This window comes from Rattus rattus, chromosome 3 (assembly GCF_011064425.1).
Source record: "Rattus rattus isolate New Zealand chromosome 3, Rrattus_CSIRO_v1, whole genome shotgun sequence".
NCBI classification, from domain to species: Eukaryota; Metazoa; Chordata; class Mammalia; order Rodentia; family Muridae; genus Rattus; species Rattus rattus.
The window spans coordinates 144,161,174-144,188,597 of record NC_046156.1 but is presented as its reverse complement, the minus strand read 5'-3'; positions in this window follow the sequence as shown (position 1 = coordinate 144,188,597).

Sequence of the window (27,424 nt, the reverse complement as noted above, 5' to 3'; positions counted from 1 at the left end):
CAAATATCAGTGCTGACGCCCTCAAGGACAGCTTTAAGCCAAACTCATTTCTCAGATGCTGTCCCTGCTCCTCCATCTTTTGCCAAGTGAGATCAAGCCTTTGCCTCACACCTCAGAGGGCAGGAATGCTGGTCATGCTTTTTACATGCAGTTTCCAATTGGATTCCCAGACCTCAAAGCCCTTTAAGCACCCTGTACTTTTATTCTTTCTTTTTCTTATTCTTTTTCTCTTTCTGTTTGGTCCTTTTTTTAAGAAAGGGTTTCTCTCTGTAGCCCCAGCTACCCTGTAACTCGATCTGTAGACCAGGCTGGCCTTGAACTCAGAGATACCCCTGCCTCTGCCTCCCAAGTTCTGGGATTAAAGGTGTGCACCAGCATTGCCTGGCTAAGCACCCTGTTCTTTTTTTCTAGAATGTTCTCCTTATTCTTCTATTTTATCTGCCGATTGTTTACTTCTGGTGCATATCCAGCTTAACTGTTCCCTTGCTATTATTTCCTGTGTCTTTCTTTAAAAACTGTTATTTGTTGATTTATTTATGGATATGTTGCAATGGCACATACATGTGAAGGTCAGAGGACAACTTTCAGGAGTTGGTTCTCTCCTAACACCATATATGTCCTGAGATAAAACGCAAGCGGTTAGACTTGGTGGCAAGTGACATCACCTATTGAGCCACCACGTTTTTCATCAAGGTCTGATTGGCAGAGTCTAGACCCCCTGTATTTCTCTGGATCTCTGTGTACTGTGGAAATTTCCAGTACCGAAGTTTTATGATGTTCAGGACCTGACTTGGTGCTTGACAGACAGCAGGAAGCAGGATGACTTGCTCTGAGAATATTTCCTGAAGCCTCATCATTGACTGAGTGCTTCCTCCAGTGTTAGAATGCACTAGTAGGGAGACATTAGGCCAGTCATCACCTGAGCAGAGTCTCCAGTTTATGGGAATTGCAACAGACACCTGCAAATAGCATCAGCGCACCCAGTGCCCTCCGACATTCCTGACCTTTCACGTGGCCATCTGGGTTCTTCCAGGCAAAGTTGGGTTTGCAATTGCATTGTTAGGCAAGCCGGACAGGACTGGAAATGCGGGTAGCATTTGTCAGCTTACAAAACAGGGAAGTAGGACAACTGTTAGTGGCACTCTAGTTAATGGAATTGATGCTGAGATTTTTTTTCCCTAAAGCCCTCCCTTAGGAAGACACACATTGCAGACTGCTTGCTAATTCTTATTTTCACAGCATGGGAAATTTTCCTGAATTCACAGGGCATTTGTCTTACCTGAAAGCACCTCAATGTGATTGCTAAAGCCCCACAGTTAGAAGGACCGAGACAAATCGTGAAGGCAGACAGTGGTTTGCATACGCCAAGCTGTGCTCAGGATTAGAATCACACCAAACAGCCTACCGACATTCTCAGGCGTGACTGGAAGTCTCAAGCAACCCTTTCTCTAAGACCCTTCTCTTGCGCAAACTGGAAGGCTCGGGAACATGACCAGCTTGTCTATTGCTCATGACTGTTAATGAGAACTCATAATTGAGAGCTGGCCAGGAGCTCTTTGCACTTCTTTCCTGGTCTCCATGGTGTCTCCCATTTGATCTGATCCCCTCCTGGCATGACGAAGAGTGTTGGCAGCAGTTCCAGTCTAATGTTCCAGTCAAGGCTTTCCCCAAAATACAAACACTATGTCCTCTGGCATCCTCTGCCCTACTTTTCACTTCATAACGGGGGTTTCTTTGCTGTAGACACCATTTCTTTGGACACAAGAGGTTATAAAAACTATGTGTTATAGCAAAAGTAGTGGAGAATAAGATTAAATATTGTAATAATTCACGAGAACAGGCTTCTGGGATCTTTCAGGCACAGCAGGGTTTGCAGTTGCATTGTTAGGCAAGCTGAACAAGACTGGAAGGCGCAAAACTAGAGAAGCGACTTCAATGATCAAAGAGGGTTACCACCTTAGGCCAGGGCAGGAGTTGTACCCAGATCCTATGCCTAGCCGGTCTCTGAAGAGCATTGTCATCCCCACTGCAGAACTGAAGAGTCAGAAACCATGTAAGTTGACCAAGGACTTATGGCTGGTTAAGGAAAGAAACTGAGATATGGTTCCAGATGATACATTATTATTATTATTATTATTATTATTATTACCATCATCATCATCATCACCATCATCATCATCATTTATCATTATTATTAATTCTAGACTACTTCAGTATATATAATGCCCTGACTGGATGACATTTGTATTTACCTGCCATGCTGTCTAAGACACTTCTTTACAAACCCTTGACTTTAGTCATTGTCCTTCAACATGTGTTCTACAGTTTTGCTTTTGAACAGTTACTAGCAGTGTGGCAGGTCACCCCATTTGTTGTTATCTTCTGTGTCTCTTTTCTGGGTTCATCTGGAGGTTAGACTGAATGAGAGAACTCAGACAGGGGACCCGGCTCCTACATCATTCACTTTACAGCCTTCTTGTCTGAGAAGAGATAGTACAACACAGATGTGCTCCTTGACACACTATGAGGATGTGCTGCAAAGAACTCATCATTAAAACGAAGTTCCAGCTATCAAGAAAATCCTGGACCACAAAGTACTTCCACTGTGGGCATTTCCGGAACATTGATTATACATGACAAAGGCTGAGCAGGACTGAGCAGTCTACAAACACTTCATTTCATCCCTGTAAGATATATAGATCTAAATTTTACTTTTCTGCTTTATGGATTTAAAAAAGAAAGAAGTGGTTTTAAAGAAGATCATCAATTTACCTGAATGTTCATGCCAGAAGCATTAGCACCTAGATTTAGATCTGCATCCACATATTTATAAAACATGCATTATTATTTTTTCAGAACTATAATTCCATACTTATGATTATTCTATAAAATAGACATACTCTACATGGAACAAATGATAACTGCCTTACCCATCCTCTTAAATATTTATTGTTTATTTCTTCTTTTGCAAACAATATCCCCCCACTCAGCCTTTGCAACAACAATCTACTGGGTATCTTTCTAAGTTCAACTTGATCAGATTCCAGAAATAAGCCAGACCCATTTTTCTTTCTTTTTTATCAATCATTCCACTAGTTTACATCTCAAATGATGTCCCACTTCCCAGTTACCCCTCCATCAACCCCGTATCCCACATTTGCCCTCCCCCTTCCCCTTGCCTGTACGAGAGTGCTTCCCCACCCACCCCACCTCTCCAGCATCCCAAGGGCCTCCCTTCCCATTGCTGTTAGATAAGGCCATCCTCTGCTACATATTTATCTGGAGCCATGGATCCCTCCAAGTACACTCCTTGGTTGGCGGTCTTGACTGTGGGAGAACTGGGTGGTCAGGCCAGCCTATGCTGTTCTTCCGATGGGGTTGCAATCCCCCTCTGTTCCTCCAGACTTTCTGCCAGCTCCCCAACCAGATTCCCTGAGCTCAGTCTGGTGGTTGGCTCCAAGCATCTACATCTGCATTGGTCAGTTGCTGGAGGGACTGCCTCAGGAACTGCCACACCGGGTTCCTGTCAACAAGCACCTCTTGACCACAGCAACAGTGTTGGGTTTGGTGTGTGCAGACGTGATGGGTCCCCAGGAGGGCGGTTCCCTACATGTCCCTTCCTTCGGTCTCTGTTCCATTTTTTGTCCCTGTTCTTTCTTGGGACAGGGATATTTCTGGATTAAAAACTTTGAGATGGGTGGGTGCCCCCATCCCTCAACTGGGGGTGGCGCCTGTCTGCTTGAGGAGGTCCCTACAGGATCTATCTCTTCTGTGCATTTTGGCTAATGTCTGCCCAGTTGCAGACCCGTTTTTCATTCCTGACTTCTTTCACTTCAAGTCACCTGTTTATGAATATTATTGCGAATGACAGGATTTCCTTCTTTGTGAAGGCCAAACCGTTTTCCATTGTGTAACCACGGCACTGTCTGTGGGTTTGCTCAGACTGCGCTTATGTGGATTCCAAATGTGCCCATGTTCTCTGTACACCCCACGTCTCACCAGTGTGACGAGGCATGCATCAGAATAGTGTGAAAAAGGAGGCGTGCTCCATGTGTGTACATGAATGTTATCTTTTATGTGTGTGAAAACTCACAGAAAACAAAGCTCATCCTTCAAAACTCTGCTAGAGGCCAAACAAGGGGCTGAGGAATACAAAACTTTCATCTTCGTCATCTTATTCTCAGTATTTTACTTAAGGAATTCACCCCTGTTCACCCCTACAATTTATGGAAAATATTTGATATTTCCGTTCTTTATGGAAGTTGTCTTTTTCCATAATATTTTTATTTGAGAATTTCACTTTATGCCCAGATCAAACTTGTGTTCCTGTTCTTCTAAGCTTCTCCCCCACCTTTGCCTGAGTCCTTCCTATCCGCAGCCCCATCAGAAACCATCAATTCTGGAGAGCTACACTTCAGTATCTTATCATAACTCTTAAGAGTTCTCATTCTGTCTAGACTGTTACGTTTTTGAGTATTGAGGTAGTATGGGGGTTGGGTGTTAGGGTAGAATGGGGGTTTGGTATTGGGTTAGTATGGGGGTTGGGTATTGGGGTAGCATGGGGGTAGGAGCTGTCACATAAGCCTTCTATGTCTCTCTTCTTCAACTGTGAGTCTCTAGTCATCAATACCCTTTCCCTTTACAGTCAGTAGAACAGGGACTTCTTTTTTTTTTTTTTTTTTTATTAACTTGAGTATTTCTTATTTACATTTCAAGTGTTATTCCCTTTCCCGGTTTCCGGACCAACATCCCCCTAACCCTCCCCCCCCTTCCTTATGGGTGTTCCCTCCCAACCCTCCCCCATTGCGCCCCCCCAACAGTCTAGTTCACTGGGGTTCAGTCTTAGCAGGACCCAGGGCTTCCCCTTCCACTGGTGTTCTTACTAGGATATTCATTGCTACCTATGAGGTCAGAGTCCAGGGTCAGTCCATGTATAGTCTTTAGGTAGTGGCTTAGTCCCTGGAAGCTCTGGTTGCTTGGCATTGTTGTTCATATGGGGTCTCGAGCCCCTTGAAGCTCTTCCAGTTCTTTCTCTGATTCCTTCAACGGGGGTCCTAGAACAGGGACTTCTACATGGTCTCCTGTATCAGCACATGACATGAACCTCAGCATGGGTCCCAGTGGAAGTACAGACCACAGACAGGCCACAGACACCTCCATAGCCCTCGGTTGCAACACAGGCAAAAGACATCAGCATGGCCCCCAGCAGTAGTATGGCCCACAGACATCAATATAGCTTCATGTAGCAGCACTTCGACATGGCCCCAGGCTGTTATAGGACTCTGGATATCCATGTGAACCTCAGGCTTCCATATGGCCTGGGGCAGCCGGCCACAGAGATTTAAGTGGCCTCCAGGGACAGTATGAACCATAGGGGTCCAATCCAGAAAATGAACCTTCCTTTATCTAGGATGTTTTGTTATTGCTCAGAACCAGGAAAATCAAGGCAGTGAGTTTAAGGTCTGAGTCTGCACAAGCTCCAGGCTGTAAACCACCCTATCAGTCCTACTGAGCAACAACATGTTCCCATCATGCATTGCACTTCTCTCACACCTGTCCCTGTGGTAGAGACTCCATCACCTCTCCTCTACCTTCCCCACCTCTCCATCATATATGAATTCATCCTAGTGGCATTGGACACAGCAATGTGTCACATAGGTTTGGTTGTTTGTTTGCTTGCTTTCTTGGTTGTTTGTTTGGTTGTTTGGTTGGTTTGGTTTGGTTTGGTTTTCAATGAGCTTTAAATGCACATGTTCATTATACCAGTCACTGGTCTGGTTCAAGGTTTCTGGTTTCTAAAGTACCAGGAATACAGAACCACTGCTGAGACTCACCTCAGATATCCTGCTGCTGCCTGGAGTCAGGTTGATGGCTAGACAGGGCGCTGGTGGAGAAGGGGGCATCAGATTTTGTTCAAGCTCCTGGCTGCCATGAGGCTTGCCAAGCTCCACCTTAGTGCGTGCAGGCTCTGGGAGTGTGGTTGGCCTGAGCTGTCTCCCACAGGTCAATCGGCACAGATTGCCTTCACAGTGGCTCTATGCTGGGTGCCAGCCAACGGTCCTAGGCTGCCCCTATGCAGTAACGGCTTGTTCTCTGAGAGGTTGGGGCCACTGAGCATCTCCCTGTCCTTGGTCCTGGCTGCCCCATGGCTTACTGGACATGATCGTTGTGATTTTAGCCCGCTGACTGAGACAGGAAGGACAAGGGTATAGATTCTTCAGTCTGCACCCATGGCTCTGTTCGGCCATCACTTTCCAATTTTGTGAGTCCCCCTTTTAAAAGCATCTTCCCATAAGACTTGATCTGCCTCTCTTTCTTCTTTCCTTCCTTTTCTCTCCTTTCTTCCTTTCTTCCTTCCTTCCCTCCTTCCCTCCTTCCTTCCTTCCTTTCTTTCCTTCCTTAGTTTTTGTGGGACTATTTCAGGCTTTTGCAAACTCTTTTCTGACATGTCACCTTTCAGAGTCTGTACAGGTCCCTCAGACTCTTCAGCGCTTTGTGGGGGTTACACGCTGCCATCTTGATTTTCTCATGAAAGAGTTTTAAGAAAACTATGGAGCAATTACTGTAATTACTATTTAATTAAGCAATTACTATTTTCACTTAGATGCTTAAAGTGATGAGTTTAATTTTTACTCTCTAAACAATAGCAATCCACAAACAAGTTATCATTTTGAAAGGTGGAAAATTGGCAGAAACACATACACGGAAAGCCCACATTCTGAGTGTGTTGGTTTGACAGCAGTGCCTGACCCTGAGACAGTCACAGAGTGAGGACTAGGGATGACAGAGCCTGGAGGGACACTCAGAGAAGCCTGAGCACGGACTGGGACTCTGGGAAAAGCCCAGGTATGGTCTCCTGGGTCGTCTGAGCCTGCTCCACACTTTCCCCTGGAGCGCCACTCCTTGTCTGCCATGCGGCTGCTTGCTGACGCCTTGACTGAACCTGCTTGCTTCCTTAAGCACAACCTTCTTTTGCTTCTTCTTCACTGCCTGCTCACAAGCTTACAGAAGTCAAAACAGTATAATAAAAATTCCAACCAGGAAGCTAAATGACCTGTAACAAATATATTACAGCTGATAAAGAAAAATATTTTTTCCAGATCCTTGGTAGCTCTGTGTAATACAAGCAAGCACAAGACTTTTCTGGGATGCATCAGTCATTGTATGTAGTGGGAGCATTGTGTGCATGGGGCAGACCCCAAGGATGCAGGAACTTTTGATCATCAGAAGGCATGTGTGCAACCCACTCTCACCCCCCCCAAAAAAAAAACCCATAAAAATAAAACAAAAAAACCTAATGACAGACTAAGGACTAGTTTAAATTTATTGTCTGGGACTGAAGATGTAACCCAGGATAGACCATTAGTCTAGCAAGCTCTGAGCAACAGTTAGATCCCTCGCATGGGTGCAAACGAGCTGTTAATGCTGTTGCTGTCTGGTCCTAAATTCTCACAGACTCACATAATCAGTTTTTTCCAAGTCAGATTAGATTATCCCTTTGGGCGATCATAAGATTAGCTGCACAGAGTTCTCATGTGTCAAACCCCAGCTTCTCAAACTATGGGATCACCACTGAACACAGGCTGGTAAAAAACATCGGCAAGGTAGAGTTTTCAGGTGCACAATTTAAGTACAGAAAAGTTCCTTCAGAAACAAGTGCCTGATAAACCATGGTGCTCCTGGCCGTTTCCTCATGACCTGCTGTTTCATTTAAGCAGATTAAATCCTGAACACACAACCCGTGTACTCTGTGCTGGGCATGTAGTACCAATAAACGCTAGCTGGGACATCTCAGCTCAAGGCTATTTGAATTATGAGTTGCAATGTTTTCATTATATATACTAAGCTTCTGTTCTTAGAGGGATACTAGTCCAATGGAGGAGAAGAGACTTTAGTATTTCCCTACCACCATCTTTCAGCACCTAAGTGTCAAATTACCTAATCTTGGGATTTCAGCATGTTCTCATGTCTGACATTAAAAGCTGACAATGGACTTGCTGACTGGAGTTTCCCTTAAAAATTCATTACATGAATTTTGGCTTGGGACCAGAATATAATTTCCAGCAATCTCTGAAATGGCCTTAAATGTGTTTATGTTGAGACCATTTCCTATTTATTTCTATGAACCAGTATTCTCAGCATTGATGACTATAAAATCAAATGATAGATCAACTCTGAAAATGTTCAAGATACCGTGCATCCTGCAGTAACAAATTGTCTTAGGATTTTACTGTCGTGAACAGACACCATGACCAAAGCAATTCTGAGAAAGACAACATTTAGTTGGGGCTGGCTTACAGGTTCAGAGGTTCAGCCGAGTATCATCAAGGTGGGAGCATGGCAGCATCCAGGCAGGCATGGTGCAGGAGGAGCTGAGAGTTCTACATCTTCATCTGAAGGCTGCCAGCAGAATATTCACTACCAGGCAGCTCGGATGAGGGTCTTAAAGCCGCTACCCACAGTCAGGCAGTACTCCAACAGGACCAAACGTTCTAATCGTGTCACTTCCTGGGTTGAGCATATACAAACCATCACATTCCACTCCCTGGCTCCCATAGGCTTATTTAATCACATGAGTCTATAGGGGTCATAACTTGCCACAGCATAATAAAAAATACATTTAGTCCAACTTCCAAAATCCCCATAATCTGTAGCAGTCTCAACAACGTTAAAGCTCAAAGTCTCTTCTGAAATTCATCCAATCACTTAACTGTAATCTCCAAAGCAAGACAGGAAACCATCGACACAAAGTTCAAATTCTGCACCTCCATGTCCGATGTCACAGTGGTCTTCAGATCTCCAACTCCTTTTTCGTCTTTGTTGACTTCAATAAACTTCTTTTTTAAAGATTTATTATTTATTTTATGTATGTGAGTACACTGTCACTGTCTTCAGACACACCAGAAGAGGGCATCAGATGCCCATCACAGATGGTTGTGACCCACCATGTGGTTGCTGGGAATTGAACTCAGGACCTCTGGAAGAGCAGCCAGTGTTTTTAACCACTGAGCCACCTCTCCAGCCCTCAATAAACTTCTTACTCCTGGGCTGGCTCCACTCCCTCTTAGCAGTTTCCTCAGCAGAAAGTCCATGGTTCTGGCATCTTGAACATCTTGGTATCTCCAAGGCACCTGCTATGTCGATGTCTGGGATCCACGCATGATCTTCTAGGCTCCTCCAAAGGCCTGGCAGAGCACTCTAAGCTCAGGTTGATCCATTCCACTGGACAGCTTCTAGGCAGACATGGTGCAGAAGGAGCTGAGACTTCTAATAGTGCCACTTCCTGGGCTGAGGATTCACAAATCATCACACAAACATTCAGCCAGAATTTGGTAATTTATGTAAAAGTAGTTTTATTAGTTTGCAAATTTTCTTTAGTCTTTAAGACTACTAAACTTTTATGTTTATTAATGCATTGCTTTAAAACAAGTTTCTTTATGAGTTACTATCTATAAATGTTTGATTTGTATGCCTGCATTATATTTTTTATACTCAGGGTTATATAATGTATTTTAGTTGTTAGTGGAAAAAGTTTAAGAAAATATGCATTAAATGACTATTGGCAAATATTGTTTTATACTTCAGTGTTTAACACAGTTCATTTATATTAGTACCCCATGAGGGGGTATGCCATTCTGGAATTTCATTCTGGAGATATATATATAATCATTACAATTCAGGAAGATACACTTGTTGCTCTTCCAGAGGACCCAAGTTTAGATTTCATTGTCTGGCTTACTACTGTTATAACATATGCTTCAGAAGAACTGAAGCCTTCTCTTGGCCTCTACACACACACACACACACACACACACACACACACACACACACACACACACACACACACAATAAATAATTACATTTATTCTAAAAATATATTGAAAGAGTAAGATAACTACCCTATTCTACTGAACAATTAGTTATAGCAGCTCCTGATTGTGATTTAAGAAGAACTTCAAATCTCTTTTTTTTTTATTGGATTTTTTTAAATTTACATTTCAAATGTTATTCCCTTTCCCAGTTTCCCATTCATAAGCCCCCTAACCCATACCCCAGCCCTTCTTCTATGAGGGTGTTCCTCTCCCCCAAACACCCCCCTTTCCACCCTCCTGACATTCCCCTATACTGGGGAGTCCGGCCTAGGTAGGAACAAGGGCTTCTCCTCCCATTGGTGCCCAACAAGGCCATCCTCTGCTACATATGCAGCTGGAACCACGGGTCTGTCCATGTTTGGATGGTGGTTTAGTCCCTGGGAACACTGGTTGGTTGGTATTGTTGTTCTTATGGAGTTGCAAGATCCCTCAGCTCCTTCAGTACTTTTCTCTAACTCCTCTAATGGGGATCCCTTTCTCAGTCCAATGGTTGGCTGCGAGCATTCATCTCTATATTTGTCGTGTTCTGATCGAGCCTTTCAGGAGACAGCTGTATAAAGGCTGAATTCACCAGTGGGGCAGGCTCTGAATGGTCATTCCTTCAGTCTATGCTCCAAACTTTGTCTCCATATTTCCTCCTATGAATACTTTCATTCCCCCTTTTAAGAAGGACTGAAGCATCCACACTTTGGTCGTCCTTCTTGAGCTTTGTGTGGTCTGTGGATTGTATCTTGGGTAATTCAAGCTTTTGGGCTAATATCCACTTATCAGTGAGTGCATAACATGTGTGCTTTTTGTGACTGGGTTACCTCAGTCAGGATGATATTTTCTAGTTCCATCATTTGCCATCAGGTTTTTTCTGGTGTTAGCTTGTTTTGCTGTCTCTGACAGTGGCTTGACTCTCCTGTAAGCCTGTGTGTTAGCACTCCTGTAAACCTGTTTTCTTACAGCCACATCTGGATACAGAGAGCTGTGGAACCGGTTCAGCCCAGGGTGCATACAGAAACCAGAAGGGTCCTGTCCCACACTGCTCTTGGGTTTGTCTGTCCTGAGGCCTCCAGGAGGGTCACTTGGAGCAGAAGAGTTGGTCTTACCTTTGTTCTTAGGTGTGTTGGCTCCTGGTGACTGACTTTCAGTTCTCTTGAATGTCTTAAAATAGAAGAGCATTGGTTATGAGGACCTCTGTGATAGGGAATACTCTTTCTTGTTCCAATGTGGACTGCAGCATCTTAGTGACTTTACCTGGTTTTGTCTTCTGCCTTTCACATCTATTGTCCTCCAGCTGTCAAAGTCAGTTCTGCATCCAGAGAGAGGTTGAACACTTAACTTTTTTCTAGGGGACCTGAGTTTGGAACACAGCACTCTTTTCAGGGGACTCAGAAACAACCATAACTCCAGTTTGAGGTGATCTGATCCCTTCTTCTGGTCCACAAAGACACCTATATGTGGTTCCCAGTTGAGAAGGTTTGAAGCTCAGTGACCCTGAAAGGGACAGCAGGTGCTTTACCTAACTCCTAGGAAACCAGGACAGTCACTAGCTTGCAGTCCTCCATAGATTTGTGACCATCAGTCACGTAAGGGCAATGCCCCAAGCCCCTTCACAGGTAGAGGATGTGACCACAGGTTATGTAGGCTCAAGACAGATCTCCATTTTAATGAGGTACCCATGGGCCTGGAGGCTTAGCCAATGAATTTCCTTTCCCAGACACTCATCCCTGCAAAAGACATTTAATCTCAGGCCCACTCTGTAAAGTAGGGTATGGTTTTACTCATCCACTTTCCGCCATGACAATAAATGCCTTGAAACCATAGACTGCCTCTTTTGTAGGATCCATGGGGAGCTGTAGAGAAGCTGTTTGCATACAGGGCCACTATCCAGTCTCCTGAAGAGGGCTTCCCTGCATCTCCTGCAGCAGCTGCCACCAAGCCTGCAGTCAAGCCAAGGACTATCCCCTGTGGAACCAGCTTGAGTACTTTTCTTTTTCCCTCTAGCCTCTGGCTACATCCAGCCCCATGGGCCCCCACTTCATTCTCAGCTCTTCTACTGCATCCCAGCGGCTCCTGGACGCCCAAAAGCCTGAGAACCAGATCGCTCCAGCCTCCTTGCAGGTCCAGAGACCCCCAAGCCAGCTCAGGTAGTGTCCCATGCTTCAGACTATGCTTCACCACCCCTGGAGCATGTCCTGCAGCTTCTCACAGCCCAAAACCTGGAATACTCAGTCAAACTTCCCATGTCTTGCCTTCCCAACTGGCCAGAGCCCTGTGGTAGAGCAGATACAAAACCCCTTGGGTGCAACAGGAACCACTGGAGCAGCTCTTGTCCAAACACAACATCTGGCCAGCGACTTCCAGGACAAATTTGACCAGGCAATGGCTTCCAGAACAGTCTTGCGTCTCTTCAACACCAGATAACCTCCTTAGCAGGAGTTGTTCTCCAAAATTGGAGAACCCTGGACTTACTGACTGCTGAACAGGGAGGGACTTGCATTTTGCTGGGAGAGGAATGTTGCTTCTATCTCAATGAATCTGGGCTGGTAGAAGAAGATATACAAATGCTCAAAGAGCTCCGTGGGAACCTCCAGGTATGCTATACTCCCAACACTCCTTCTCTTTCGTACTCTAGCCCCTTGATAGCTTGGATTCTTCCCCTCCTTGGCCCAGTACTAGCCATTGGAGCCTTGCTTCTCTTGGCACCCTGTCTCATTCAGTTTCTAAAGCAGTAGTGAGTAGTAGCATTGCTAAGATCACGACCAATCAGGTCTTGGTTCAATGTCACACTGTTCCCAACACAGGAGACAGTTATTCTGTTGACACCTCTCCCTTATAAAAAGAAAAGGGGGAGTTGTGGGGCAGTGGGCTGTGAAATGTTTCCTGGTTCCCAGTCAAGATAATGTTGAAACCCTTGTGTCCCTGAAAGGGATGGTAGGCATTTCCCTAAACTCCTAGGAGGCCAGGCCTCTGTCATGTACCTACAGCCCCCAACACCCCTCCACACACACACACACACATCCCCTGTAAAGATGCGTGTGGCCATCAGTCATGTAGAAGCAGGATCACACCCTCCTACATGTAGATCAGGTATTCCCAAGCTCTCAGACCAAACCAATAGGAAGTACTTGCTGTCAGACCCTGACCAACCCCAAAACTGCATATAAGAATTCTATCCAGAAGGATTAAAGGTATGTAAGAACTACTCTATCATCTGAGCGCTTCTGTCATAAGAGCTGTAACACTGCCGCTTGGGGAAGAGACCTGCTCTTCTGAAATCACCACCGGAAGCTCTCCTGCACCTATCACTAGCTACCCAGTGTCCTGCTGGCTCAGCCCCAGCCCAGGCAAAGCCTTGGAGCAACTGAAGTGGCAGTGACAAGACTGAGGTGAAGCAGCTGAGGTGATTCCCTCACTGCTCAACTTCTCTCCCCTTCGCCTGAAGCCTTGCACTGGGCTGGGCCATAGATCTCTGTGGAAAGCCTCAGTACGAAGGCCAACACTTATACACATATGGCATATACTCACACGGACATATCCTTGAATAGAAACAAAGATTTAGAAAAATTTAAAGAAAGTGTTCCAGAAAGTCCTTCCATATTTAAGATTCCTGAACATTTATTCTTATATGTGACAAATTAATTTTAAAAGCTTTGGGCTTGGAGGGTGGCTCGGTAGTGGACAGTACTGGCTTATACCCCCATAGCTTCAGCTTCAGGGGACCTGATGCCCTCTGCTGTGAGGCTCTGAGGTCAGTGCTCAGTACTCAAACAAAAGTGTAGATTGTGTAGATTAAGAACCTTCAGGGAGCTACGTATAGATCAGAGATGTCTAGGAGGTACGGAACTGTAGGCTAACATCCAAATTCCCTCACAGGCGAAAGTTCTCTCGCTCATTCCGAACTGTGTTTGCACACTGCTACTTATTGCCTTCTGCACCAAAGATGCCGTCCTCCACACCCATTCCCTTATCAACTGATAATCCCAAAGATGCGAGGAGAATGACCACCCACCATCCAACCATCGTGGCCCAATTATGTAAAGCAAGCAATTCATTAAAACAAGCCTTTTTATTCATGTGTTTGGGCTGCCTCTCCCTAAGGCAGGGTTCAAGAAATCAGCACCAGGTATGGGAAAACAAGGACTCTTACAGTTCTTGGATCGGGAATTTCCAAGTGGAATATTTGGCAAGCAAATAGAAAGGGTTATAGAAGCAGAACATAACAAGGAAGTCATAGCAAGGCAGTTATACCAACAGGTGGTTATAATAACCTTTTGACACAAAACCTGGGCTCTGTGATGCTCATAACAGCTTTTTGAAATTTAGAGGAATAGTTGCCGTTTCCTGGAACAGTCAGTACAGAACCATACGTAGTTACGGTTACAGGTGGGATATTGGTCAATTCTTAAGAAACAGAGGTTTAACGGTAAATGGGAATGGACCTAGTTTGTCTTTACCATGGATGGCTTTAAACCTAAGGTGGAAGCAGACAGGTTCATCACAACAACCACTGAGGTGAGCAGCTTCCTTTCCTCCTCGGGGGGCACTCCTGTCCTGCAGACATCTTCTCATGACTGAGTTTTTGGTACCGCTGACTGTTTACAGCTCCAGTACGAACTGACTCCTGGATGCATTCTTTTACTTTATGCCTGCATTATTTCTTTGAGAATGTGATACAATATATCTTGTTGCATTATTTCCTCTTCCATAACTTCTTCCAGATCCTCTCTCAATTTCCTACCCGCCCAATATCATATTCTTTCTCTCACTCTCTCTTTAAAATGTTAAACAATGCAAAACAAAAACATGGAATCTGTTTTGTAGTGTGCAAGCACTCCTGTGCATGAGCTCTGCCCTGTGGTGTAATTGACAAACCCAGTGTCACTCCCTTGAAGAAAACTGATTCTCTATCCCATCAGCTATTGATTGCAAATAGCTTCTTGGCTGGGGTGGGACTTTATGCCCACTTCCCTCCTCCATGTTGTTTGGCTTGAGCTTGTGCAAGTCTTGTGCATACGGCCACCATCCCTGTGAGTTCATATGTGCACTGACCTATCATGTCTGGACAGTGTTGTCTCTTTGAAGTCATCCACCATCTCTGGGTCCCCGAGCCTTTCTGTCGTCTTCCACACAGATTCTCTCAGCCTTGGGAGTAGGGCGTGATAAATCCACTGTTGATAAATTCTTTCAGTCCAGGCTTCTAGATGCCTGCAGCAGAGATGGACCTGGGAAAGTTATCCAGAAAGATAATTTTTGCCAAAGGTCTTGGAAATCTTACAGAATTGACAGGAAACTAAAAGAAAAATAGATAGAAACAGGAACAAGAGAGGTGAGGTCATTCAGAGCCTGCTTCCCTGTCTGGCCTTTCCCTGAACTCTTTGTTTTGTCATAGTTGAAACTCAGCATGTGTGCATTATGTCTTTGGTTTGCCTTGTCTCAAATCTTGGACCACTCCATCCTTGACTACCCTCAGACATGTCTAAACTCCAGCTCTCTGTCTCTTGCAATATGATCCCCAACTAGCAGCACCTAATCCAGAACTCATTGGGAATGAAAATTAGCAAATTCGAGAAATGGAACCCAGAAGTCAAATTTTTAAAAAGCATCCCATGTGATCCTGAAGCTTGCTATGGTTTTGGTAAGCACTGTTCTAGCTGCAATGAGCAGGAAGAAGCACTATTTGGCTCCGTCAGGTCCGTGATGGGAGCATTGCCCAGTTGCTAGGGTATTACCAGAAGAGAGGAAGGATGTTTGAATGTTGAATAGCACAGAACAAAGGAAAGGAAGAATGCTCAAATACCGGACAGCTGGGCCACAAAGACACAAAGCAGCATATATACTCACTAGGTGAGCTTTGTAGTCCTTAAAGACAGCGGTAACATGTAATATCATAAAGATTATGCAAAATAGGAAATAAATAACATCTACTGGGTGGTAAATATGAGGGGAACTCAAAAAGGCCTTCTTTACTTCCTCCCCTGCAATACTCACCACCTGACCCCCATCACAGGTCCAGCAACATGAACATGACTCTGTACTGTAAAATCTTTCAGTTAAAGAGCTTTGGTCACATAAATAAATTAATTAATAAAAACAAACAAACAAAAAAAAAAGAGCTTTGGTCCCTGGACCATTTTAGCAAAGCATTGTCTGTGTCACAGATGAGAATGGGCACAGCTTCTCCTGACAGCTGATGAACGGTTCTAGGATTTCTAGAGAGATATTTGGGAATCTATTTTTCTGTCTTTTGAAACAGCATTCATGTAGCATAGGCTGGCATACATTTACTCTGCAGCAGCAGAGAGAGACCTTGAATTCCTGCTCCTCCTGCCTTTGCCTCCTAAGTTCTGGGATTACAAAAATGCACCAGCATATTCATAAAACATTTGATTTGATCCAGCTGGCATCTCAAAATGGCCCAGAAGACTGTTCTTTATCTTTTTTCTTTCTTTTATTGCATTTTTTCTTTATTTACATTTCAAATGTTATTCCCTTTCCCAATTTCCCCTCCTCCTGCTTCTATGAGGGTGCTCCCCCACCCACTCCCTCCTGCTTCCCCACCCTGGCATTCCCCTACACTGGGGCATCGGCATCGAGCCTTCCCAGGGCCAAGGGACTCTCCTCCCATTCATGTCCAACAAGGCCCATCCTCTGCTACATATGGGGATAGAGCCAGGGGTCCTTCCATGTGTACTCTAGTTTGTAGTTTAGTCCCTGGGAACTTTGGGGGTTCTGGTTCGTTGATATTGTTGTTCTTCCTATGGGGTTGCAACCCCTTCAGCTCCTTCAGTCCTTTCTCGAACTTTTCCATTGGGATCCCCATGCTCAGTACAATGGTTAGCTGCAAGCATCTTTACCTGTTTCAGTCAGAGTCTCTCAGGCTCTTGTCAGCAAGCACTTCTTGGCATCAGCAATAGTGTCTGGGTTTGGTGGCTGTGTATGGGATGCATCCCCAGGTGGGGCAGTCTCTGGATGTCATTCCTTCAGTCTCTGCCCCACTCTTTGTCCCTATATTTCCTCCTGATATGTATGTTGTTCCCCCTTCTAAGAAGGACTGATGCACCCACACTTTGGTCATCCTTCTTCTTGAGTTTCATGTAGTCTGTGAATTGTATTTGATCTGTGAATATTTTGGGCTAATATCCACTTATCAATGAGTACATACCGTGTGTGTGTGTGTGTGTGTGTGTGTGTGTGTGTGTGTGTGTGTGTGTGTGTTTTGTTTTGTTTTGTTTTGTTTTGTTTTGTGATTGGGTTACCTCAGTCAGGATGATATTTTCTAGTTCCATCCATTTGCCTATGAATTTCATGAAGTCATTGATTTCAATAGCTGAGTAGTACTCCATTGTGTAAATGTACCACATTTTCTGTATCCATTCCTCTGGGACATCTGGGTTCTTTCCAGCTTCTGGCTATTATAAATAAGGCTGCTGTAAACATAGTGGAGCACGTGTCCTTGTTATAGGTTGGAACATATAAAGAACTCCTAGAACCAAAAGTTTGAAAGCTGCCATTTTAGTGAATATCTTGGATACTGTTGTCCCAGCAAATAGTGGAGTCACAATGTTGAGTAAGTGTAGAGAGGTCTCAAATGTCACCATTCACTTCAGCATTCCAAAGAGCTCATCATATACGTACAGCTGGGCCTGGCAGGTCAGAAAAGTCACTCTAAACAGCTCTTCACTCTGGAGATGTTCCCTGGTCCCCATATTGAAATTCTCCTACATATTCCAGCCCAATAATAATTCTAGTGCTTCTCTAGGAAAAATCTAAAATTCTAAAAAGAACAAGGACAAAACTTTATCATGGTTCATCTTATTTGCCAATTTTACATACCTGGAAAAGGGCACCTCAGTTAAAGAATTACTTCCATCAAATTTCCTGTGGGCTATTGTCTGGCTTGCTAATTGACGTAGGAGGCCCATCCCACTGTGGGTGCTACCATCTCTAGAAAGGTGGGCTTGAGATGTGTAAGAATGGTAACTGAATGTAAACATAGGAACAGGTCAATAAGGAGAGTTCCTTCATGGTTTCTGCTTCAGACTCCTGCCTTGGTTTCCACTGATGATTAACTATAACCCATAAGATGAAGTGAATCCTTTCCTCCCAGAGGTGTTTTTGGTCATGGTGTTTATCTCAGCAAGAGAAACCAAGCCAAAACAAACACCAACCAATAAGCTGCAAGTTTTTAACTGGAGATTATAAACAAGACAATGTGGAGAAAGATGACTAGGCAGTAGAACAAAATCATTTAATGGTGACTTAGTTAATTGTCATCTCAATCCTGGGGGTGGTGACATGTATGTTATCCTTCACAGACACATAGCACTACACAAGGGGTTAAAGACATGGTGCCACCACTTCCCATCACAAAGGCTCAGTTAGAACCAACTTTCAGCCTCTGCAGGTCAAACTGCAAAAGCTTTTTGATTGTGACCCGTGTGGTACCTGAGCTATTTAGTCAGAAATTAAAGCATTTACATTTAATAGAAAAGTAAAGCATTTGCTAACCTCATTTTAGTTCTATGATTAGAAACTCATGTTACTGATATAAATTAATCATATTGGGTGTCTTCGTGCTTGCATGTACTATGCTTTGATCATTCCATTCATCCTTCTTTCTTCTCCTTCTCTCTCCTCTCTCCCACTCTGTCCTGGTCCCTTAGTCCTTTACTGTGCTAACTTCTTATGTCTTACTTTCCATCTTCACAGATACATATGTATTTCTACTGATAGTTGTTTCTTCAAATAATTGGAATTTCTAAATAATATTATGTACCTACTTCTATATTTTATATTTTAAATAGTATTATTCACGCCCATCCCTTTAGGCCTAAAATGACAATAATGTACTTGGTATACCCATATCCAGAAGTAGAGTGCAAGGCCAGGGAGCCATGGGGCCAGTGGGAGCAAATAGAGCAATAATGGGGTTGAGGAACATCCACATCTGGGAAATCTCTTTCTAAGATCAGCAGGAGTAGGATCAATCTCTGCCTGCCCTAGGCCAGCATATCTCAGCACATGTAGCCCTGTGCCCCACCTTCATCAAGAGAAGATTACTTTACCCTCAGTGTCCAGTTAAACTTCCTCTCCCTTTATAATATCTGGCAGCACCTAGAATTTCTCTTTATGCAAAAAAGAGGTGCCCCCAGCACCCTGGCCCTGGCCAATGGTGTACACTCACCCTAACAGTTCCTACCTACTCCTCAAACGTTTAAGTAGACTTTGTTCCTGCCCACCCCATTAAACAAGCTGTCTCACTGAAGTTGTCTCCAGAGACTCATCTCACCTTGCTTCCCCCTCAGGACTGCCTGGTGTGGCAGGGAGGTGGAACTTAAATGGCAGTAGACCTGATAGATCTTCAGGAATGTTCTGTAGCCTTTTTAACAATGTATTTCTGAGAGTAATTCAAAGTTCTGCTCAAAGAGTTTAAGATGATGTAATCCTTTATTTGTAGTGATCATTACTTTTTTACAGATTGTCATTGTCTTTTGAAAGGACTTGTGATATTTTTACCCCAATGCAGGCTTTGTCTTGTTTTATGTAGTGATGTTTTCATTGTAGTTCTCAGTCTGTGCTTACAATGGTCTTCCTCATTTACAAGACCTTGTTCATATCTTGATCTCCTGGTTTTGTTCCTTTCCTCTTTATATTTAGAACATTGGTTCATTTGGGATAATTTATGGTAGTGTATATATGAGGCATATTTAATTTTTTCAAAATAAACTTTAAAATATATCCCCCCCAAATTGTTGCTCTACTAAAACAAGCAGTTAAGCCTAGCGAGATAGTTCAGTTGGTAAAGTGTTGTGAAAGTATACGGACTTGAGTTCAACCCCCAGAACATATGTGAAATCAGGCCTGGTGGCAGGCACATAGATGTCAAGAATAAAGTCAAATGATAAATTGAACTTCGGTAATGATTTGTCCTAAATTGAACTTTGGTAATGATTTGTTCTTTGTTTCAGTTTTTGTTACTTTATTTATTCTGTGTCTTAGTTAGTTTACTGCTGTGAACAAACAACATAACCAAGGCAAGTTTTATAAGGACAGAATTTTTTTTTTTTTAATTAACTTGGTATTTCTTATATACATTTGAGTGTTATTTCCTTTCCGGTTTCGGCAAACATCCCCTCCCCTCCCTTCCGTATGGTGTTCCCTCCCCCCCCCCCCCATTGCCGCCCTCCCCCAACAGTCTAGTTCACTGGGGTTCAGTCTTAGCAGGACCCAGGGCTTCCCCCCCTTCCACTGGTGTTCTTACTAGGATATTCATTGCTACCTATGAGGTCAGAGTCCAGGGTCAGTCCATGTATAGTCTTTAGGTAGTGGCTTAGTCCCTGGAAGCTCTGGTTGGTTGGCATTGTTGTACATATGGGGTCTCGAGCCCCTTCAAGCTCTTCAGTTCTTTCTCTGATTCCTTCAGCGGGGTCCTATTCTCAGTTCAGTGGTTTGCTGCTGGCATTCGCCTCTGTATTTGCTGTATTCTGGCTGTGTCTCTCAGGGCGATCTACATCCGGCTCCTGTCGGTCTGCACTTCTTTGCTTCATCCATCTTGTCAAGTTGGGTGGCCGTATATGTATGGGCCACATGTGGGGCAGGCTCTGAATGGGTGTTCCTTCAGTCTCTGTTTTAATCTTTGCCTCTCTTTTCCCTGCCAAGGGTATTCTTGTTCCCCTTTTAAAGAAGGAGAAGCCCCTGTACAAGCTTAAGTCCAAGTGGATCAAGGACCTCCACATCAAACCAGACACACTCAAACTAATAGAAGAAAAACTAGGAAGCATCTGGAACACATGGGCACTGGAAAAATTTCCTGAACAAAACACCAATGGCTTATGCTCTAAGATCAGAATCGACAAATGGGATCTCATAAAACTGCAAAGCTTCTGTAAGGCAAAGGACACTGTGGTTAGGACAAACGGCAACCAACAGATTGGGAAAAGATCTTTACCAATCCTACAACAGATAGAGGCCTTATATCCAAAATATACAAAGAACTCAACAAGTTAGACCCATGGGGGGAGACAAATAACCCTATTAAAAAATGGGGTTCAGAGCTAAACAAAAGAATTCACAGCTGAGGAATGCGAATGGCTGAGAAACACTAAAAAGAAATGTTCAACATCTTTAGTCATCAGGGAAATGCAAATCAAAACAACCCTGAGATTTCACCTCACACCAGTGAGAATGGCTAAGATCAAAAACTCAGGTGACAGCAGATGCTGGCGAGGATGTGGAGAAAAGGAACACTCCTCCATTGTTGGTGGGATTGCAGACTGGTACAACCATTCTGGAAATCAGTCTGGAGGTTCCTCAGAAAATTGGACATTGAACTGCCTGAGGATCCAGCTATACCTCTCTTGGGCATATACCCAAAAGATGCCCCAACATATAAAAAAGACCGTGCTCCACTATGTTCATAGCAGCCTTATTTATAATAGCCAGAAGCTGGAAAGAACCCAGATGCCCTTCAACAGAGGAATGGATACAGAAAATGTGGTACGTCTACACAATGGAATATTACTCAGCTATCAAAAACAACGAGTTTATGAAATTTGTAGGCAAATGGTTGGAACTGGAAAATATCATCCTGAGTGAGCTAACCCAATCACAGAAAGACATATATGGTATGCACTCATTGATAAGTGGATATTAGCCCAAATTCTTGAATTACCCTAGATGCACAGAACACATGAAACTCAAGAAGGATGACCAATATGTGAATGCTTTCCTCCTTCTTTAAAAGGGAACAAGAATACCCTTGGCAGGGAAGAGAGGCAAAGATTAAAACAGAGACTGAAGGAACACCCATTCAGAGCCTGCCCCACATGTGGCCCATATATATACACAGCCACCCAATTAGACCATCTAGGGTAATTCAAGCATTTGGGCTAATAGCCACTTATCAATGAGTGCATACCATGTATGTCTTTCTGTGATTGGGTTAGCTCACTCAGGATGATATTTTCCAGTTCCAACCATTTGCCTACGAATTTCATAAACTCGTTGTTTTTGATAGCTGAGTAATATTCCATTGTGTAGATGTACCACATTTTCTGTATCCATTCCTCTGTTGAAGGGCATCTGGGTTCTTTCCAGCTTCTGCCTATTATAAATAAGGCTGCGATGAACATAGTGGAGCACGTGTCTTTTTTATATGTTGGGGCATCTTTTGGGTATATGCCCAAGAGAGGTATAGCTGGATCCTCGGGCAGTTCAATGTCCAATTTTCTGAGGATCCTCAGACTGATTTCCAGAATGGTTGTACCAGTCTGCAATCCCACCAACAATGGAGGAGTGTTCCTCTTTCTCCACATCCTCGCCAGCATCTGCTGTCACCTGAGTTTTTGATCTTAGCCATTCTCACTGGTGTGAGGTGAAATCTCAGGGTTGTTTTGATTTGCATTTCCCTGATGACTAAAGATGTTGAACATTTCTTTAGGTGTTTCTCAGCCATTCGGCATTCCTCAGCTGTGAATTCTTTGTTTAGTCTGAACCCCATTTTTTAATAGGGTTATTTGTTTCCCTGCGGTCTAACTTGTTCAGTTCTTTGTATATTTTGGATATAAGGCCTCTATCTGTTGTAGGATTGGTAAAAAGATCTTTTCCCAATCTGTTGGTTGCCGTTTTGATAAGGACAGAATTTAATTGGGGCTGTCTTACAGGTTCAGAGGTTCAGACCAGTATCATCAAGGCTGGAGTATGGCAGTGTCCAGGCAGGCATGGTGCAGGAGGAGCTGAGAGTTCTACATCTTCACTAGAAGGCCGATAGGAGAAGACTGACTTCCACAAAGCTAGGATGAGGGTCTTAAAGACCACACAAACAATGACACACTTCCTCCAACAAGGATACACCTAATATTGACAATCCATGGAGCCAGCATATTCAAACCACCACTTTCTACTCTCTGGCCCCATAGGCTTGTTCAAACACGAGTCTATGGGGGCCATACATAGTCATAGCATAATAAAAAATACATTTAGTCCAACTTCCAAAACCCCCATAGTCTATAGCAGTCTCAACAATGTTAAAATTCCAAAGCTCAAAGTCTCTTCTGAGACTCATCCAATCACTTAACTGTAATCCCCAAAGGCAGGAAATCAGGTGGAAAAACTCCAAACTCTACATCTCCATGTCTTATGTAAAAGCAGTCTTCAGATCTCCAACTTCTTTTTTATCTTCTTTACTGAAACAAACTTCTTTCTCCTGGGTTGGTTCCACTCCCTGTTAGCAGCTTTTTACCGCAGGTATCACACGACTCTGACATCTCAGACATCTTTGGGTCTCCAAGGCAACTTCAATGTTACAGCTTTTTGTTTCAGTGTCTGGGATCCACACATGATGTCTGGGCTTCTGCAAAGGGCTGGCTTCACTTCTCCAGCTCTGCCCTCTGTAGCACTCTATGCTCAGGTTGATCCACTCCACTGCTGCTACTGTTCTGGGTGGTCAGCCCATGGTATTGGCATTTCCAAATAGGATCTTCTGCTGCAACTAGGCCTCACCAATAGCCTCTCATAGGCTCTCTTCATGGTGCTAAGCCTCAGATCCTTTGCATGAGCCTTTCAGTCCTGGGCCTTCGACTGCAACTGAGGCTGTACCTTCACCATGGCCTTCTCTGGCCTCTCACAGTGCCAAGCCTCAGCTGCTCTTCATAACCCACTACCACTTGGGTGATTCTTACACATCACCAAGTACAGCTGTAGCGCAAGGTCCAACCTTGGCTATCTCTGGAACACAGCTTCTTTGTCCTCTCAGAAAACACTTCCTAGAATATTTCATCTCAGTAATGCTGGTCTCTTCTTAATCATCACTAATTTCTTAGCTCCTGCTAACCAGCATCAATTGTCCCAGCAGTTCCTTCTATCCTTGACTCTAAAGTCAGAGCCACATGACTGAAACTGCTGTGCTCTGCTGCTTGCTGGGGCTGAAACGTGCCCCCGCCCCTCTTTTCAGCTTTCTGTTTTCTAACTCACTCACTGCCTAAACTTAGCTAACATTTTACTTTGCAGTTTAGTTGCTGTCATATTTGTTTTCCAGATTTAATCTTTGTAGAGAGCTTTGCTATTTGTTTTATATCATTGGATGTGTGTTTCTTGGGGTCAGTAACCGCCCTATTCATTTTCTTGAATTCTCTGTTTTTATTTACACAGGAATAGGAGAACATCCCCCATCTTTAGCCACACACACAATGACACACTTTAGAGGAGTATTAATGTCTTTATCTTAAAGATCAGCTTTTTTCAAAAGCTCAAAACTAGAGTATCAGATTGAAAACAAAAATTCTGGGAGGTATTATGTATGGTTTTCTCTGGGCCAAAGCCATTTCTAAAGGCTATGCTGAGTCTAGATTTAAACTTTTTAGAGACATTTTTTTTCTGGTTTAGAGGTGAAGAGAAATACACAAGAAGAAATTAAACAAAACTCGTGACCTAAGCATGCTCATGTTCAGATTAGGAAACAATGAAGACTCAGGAAGCCCGAAAGCCTTTGGATAGATTGTAAAGAGTGACAACAAGAAGGATGACCAGAGTAAAGTCCCATTGAGGAAGATAAGAGCAAATCCCAGAGTTAGGGTCTGGGTGGTGCATGTGGCTGCAGCAGGGAAATAGAGCCCAGGAAAGGAAAAAGGACAGAAAGCTCGGTGGGAAGAGAAATGGAGGGAGAAATTGAGTGAAGAATGAGCTGGGTGAGCTCTGAGCTAGAGGCTGAGGAAATGGACTTGATCTGGTAACAAAAGGTTTTGGACACACTCTTGCCAGGAAACAAGCTAAGGGACTTCATGCTAGTGTGGCAAAATGACACTTCATACACTTTGTATTGTTGAAGTATTAAACTTGTGCATTTGCTATGTTTTTAATGAAGAAATTACAAGTCATTAAAACCATCTGAATAATGAAAATTTTACTGGAATAGAAGACCACCATGAAGAAAGGCCAGCATCTCATTTGCCAGTGAGGGCAGCCTCAGGGACCATTTAACCCTAAGACACTCTGTGCTGTGTACTCACCTTGGGGGAAGGTGCAAATAGAAGAGAAAGACATTTAGCTCATAAGAAACACTGCCTCCAAGACTGGAAGCAAGAAGTATCATTTGATCATATCCCATCATGAAATAATTTAAGCTCCAGAGAAAAAGAGACAGTATTTATAGTTTATTTAATATTAATAAACAGTAAAGATTTAAAAACCAAAACACAGTTATTTGGAAGGAGAGAAATAAGCAACAGTTGAGACTTCTTACTGATATTCCAGAGACACAAAGTTGGGATCACAACTGCTTTTAACTCTAGTTCCAAAAGATCGACTACCCTATTGTAGCCACCAAAGGTCCCTGCACACACATGGTACATACACAGTCACATACACATGAATAAAAACAAGTATATGAGCCTATGGGGCCCATTCCAATTCAAACCCCCACAGATGACACCAGTGTCCTATTGAGTAAGAAGTATTTATCTTGAAACCCAACCTGTGCTTGGCTCTTTCTTCCACGACATTGTATTGTTGTCCTTTAAATGGCTTCAGCCAGACGTTAGCCTGTTCTTCGCCTTAGTTTTTCTAAGCATGTGACAAATTGTTAGAGCCTGTCCTCACATTTCAAAATCATTAAATGTGGGTATTCAATAGCCAGTTTCTAGAAGGAAGGGGATGGAAAACATGAATGGGTGGAGGGTAGGAAGAAAGGAGAGAAGAGATGGGGAGAAGGCTAGAAATAAACCAAGTGTGAGCTCTGTGTGTAGTTTGGTCTCTGTCACTGTGACAGAACACTGACCAAAACCGACTTGGGAAGGAAAGGGTTTATTACAACTGGGAAGATAAAATCTATCACCAAGAGAAACCAAATCTGGAACTAGACAGGAACCTGGAGGCAGGGCATGAAGAGAGACCACTGAGAAATGTGGCCCACTGGTTTGCTCTCATCGATTGTTTATGGACAATCTGCCCATGGTGGGCTAAGCGTCAATCATTAATTAAGAAAATGCCCTCACAGACTCGCCTTCAGGCCAATCACATGGGAGCACTTTCTTAGTCGAGGCTTCCTCTTCCCAGATGACCCTAGCCTGTGTCAAGTGGACAAAACTGTACCCAGACAGTCTCTTATTGATTTCTTTTCCTGCAAATACTTGTTAAGAATTCAGGAACTCTAAAGACCACTATTTCTTATGACCCCCTGATGATAATAATCTTCCATTTTCATTCTGAAAATTTTGTTTTGTTTTAGAAAATTACTATTTCACATGAAAACAGAATACAAAATAGATCCACTGTGACTAGAAAGGATGAACAGAAATTATGTCTTACTTATGTCTATGGCATATGCAGATATAACAACTTTAAAATTCCAGTTCCCTTAAATAGTTAAGGTATAAAACATATAAGCACTTATACTCACATAGGCTCCAAACCTGAGTCCCTAAGCTGATTAATAAAACCCTGGAAGATGTTGTTTCCTCTTTTTCAATCTGCATTTTTCCTTTTAATATTTACTAAATTTCCTTTAATATTTACTAAAATTTACTAATATTTAAATTTACTAATTTAGTATTTGCTAATTATTAATTCTGACCAGTATGTAGTTAGAGAAGAACTCAGTTTTCTTTAAGGAGCTGATCATTGGAAATTCGACCATCCTCCTCCTCCTCCCCTCTCCTCCTCCTTCTGGAGAGGGGGTCACAAGGGTGGAAGGAGAGACCTGGGACGACTGTGCCATGAGTGTGATGGAGGCACATTATGCAAAATCCCCAAGTAAGCAATAAAAATATTATGTTGGAAAAAAAGAATTTTATTCTTAAAATCAAAGTATAAAAAAGGTGTACTAGATATTCAGCTTCTAGGAGAGAAGAGAAGGAAAGTAGGAAGACAAGGAAGGTCAGAAAAAATGGAGGGAGAGAGAAGAGGAAGGAAAGAGGATGAGGCAGAAAGAAGGCTGAGCCCCACGGCATTCTCCCCAGTGATGTTTAGTCCATCCCCTAGTGCAGCAGCTTGTAGATTCGGAAGAATCCTCTTCTTCCTCATCATGCACACACCCATTTTCCTACAACCCACCTCTTGAGCTTGTGAAGCTCCCACTGCTGGTGGAACTGTTCCGTCTGATTGCTCGCCCTGCTGTGGGCCTGGACTGAGTTTCTCTTTTTTGGGCTCAGTGAACATGCTGTCCTGTTGAGAAAGCTTAGGTAGATTTGCACGTTTGCGTCACTAAGCTATCATGCTCAGGGCCATCTTAGAGTAATGGAATCAAACTTTTCAGACAAAAGTCCTACTGCCTTGTGGGTCCCACGAATGCCAGAAGGCCTTCCTTCAGCTGCTGACTTTCCGACAGCTCAAAGACCACAGTCAGAAATCCTCAGGGAAGATGGATGTCTGCAGAAGCAATATTGACCTTGCCTCATCCTGGGGGAGATGCATGTACAGCAAAAAGGCGGGGGTTACTTTTAATTTTGTGGTTAGGTTTTCGGTGTCTCGTTCACTAAGTAGATTGTCTACCTTCTTTGTTATCCAGCTATAACAAGAAAATAATGTTCCGTAACCAGGTAGAAGTGAGTGAAACATGTTCTAATCTC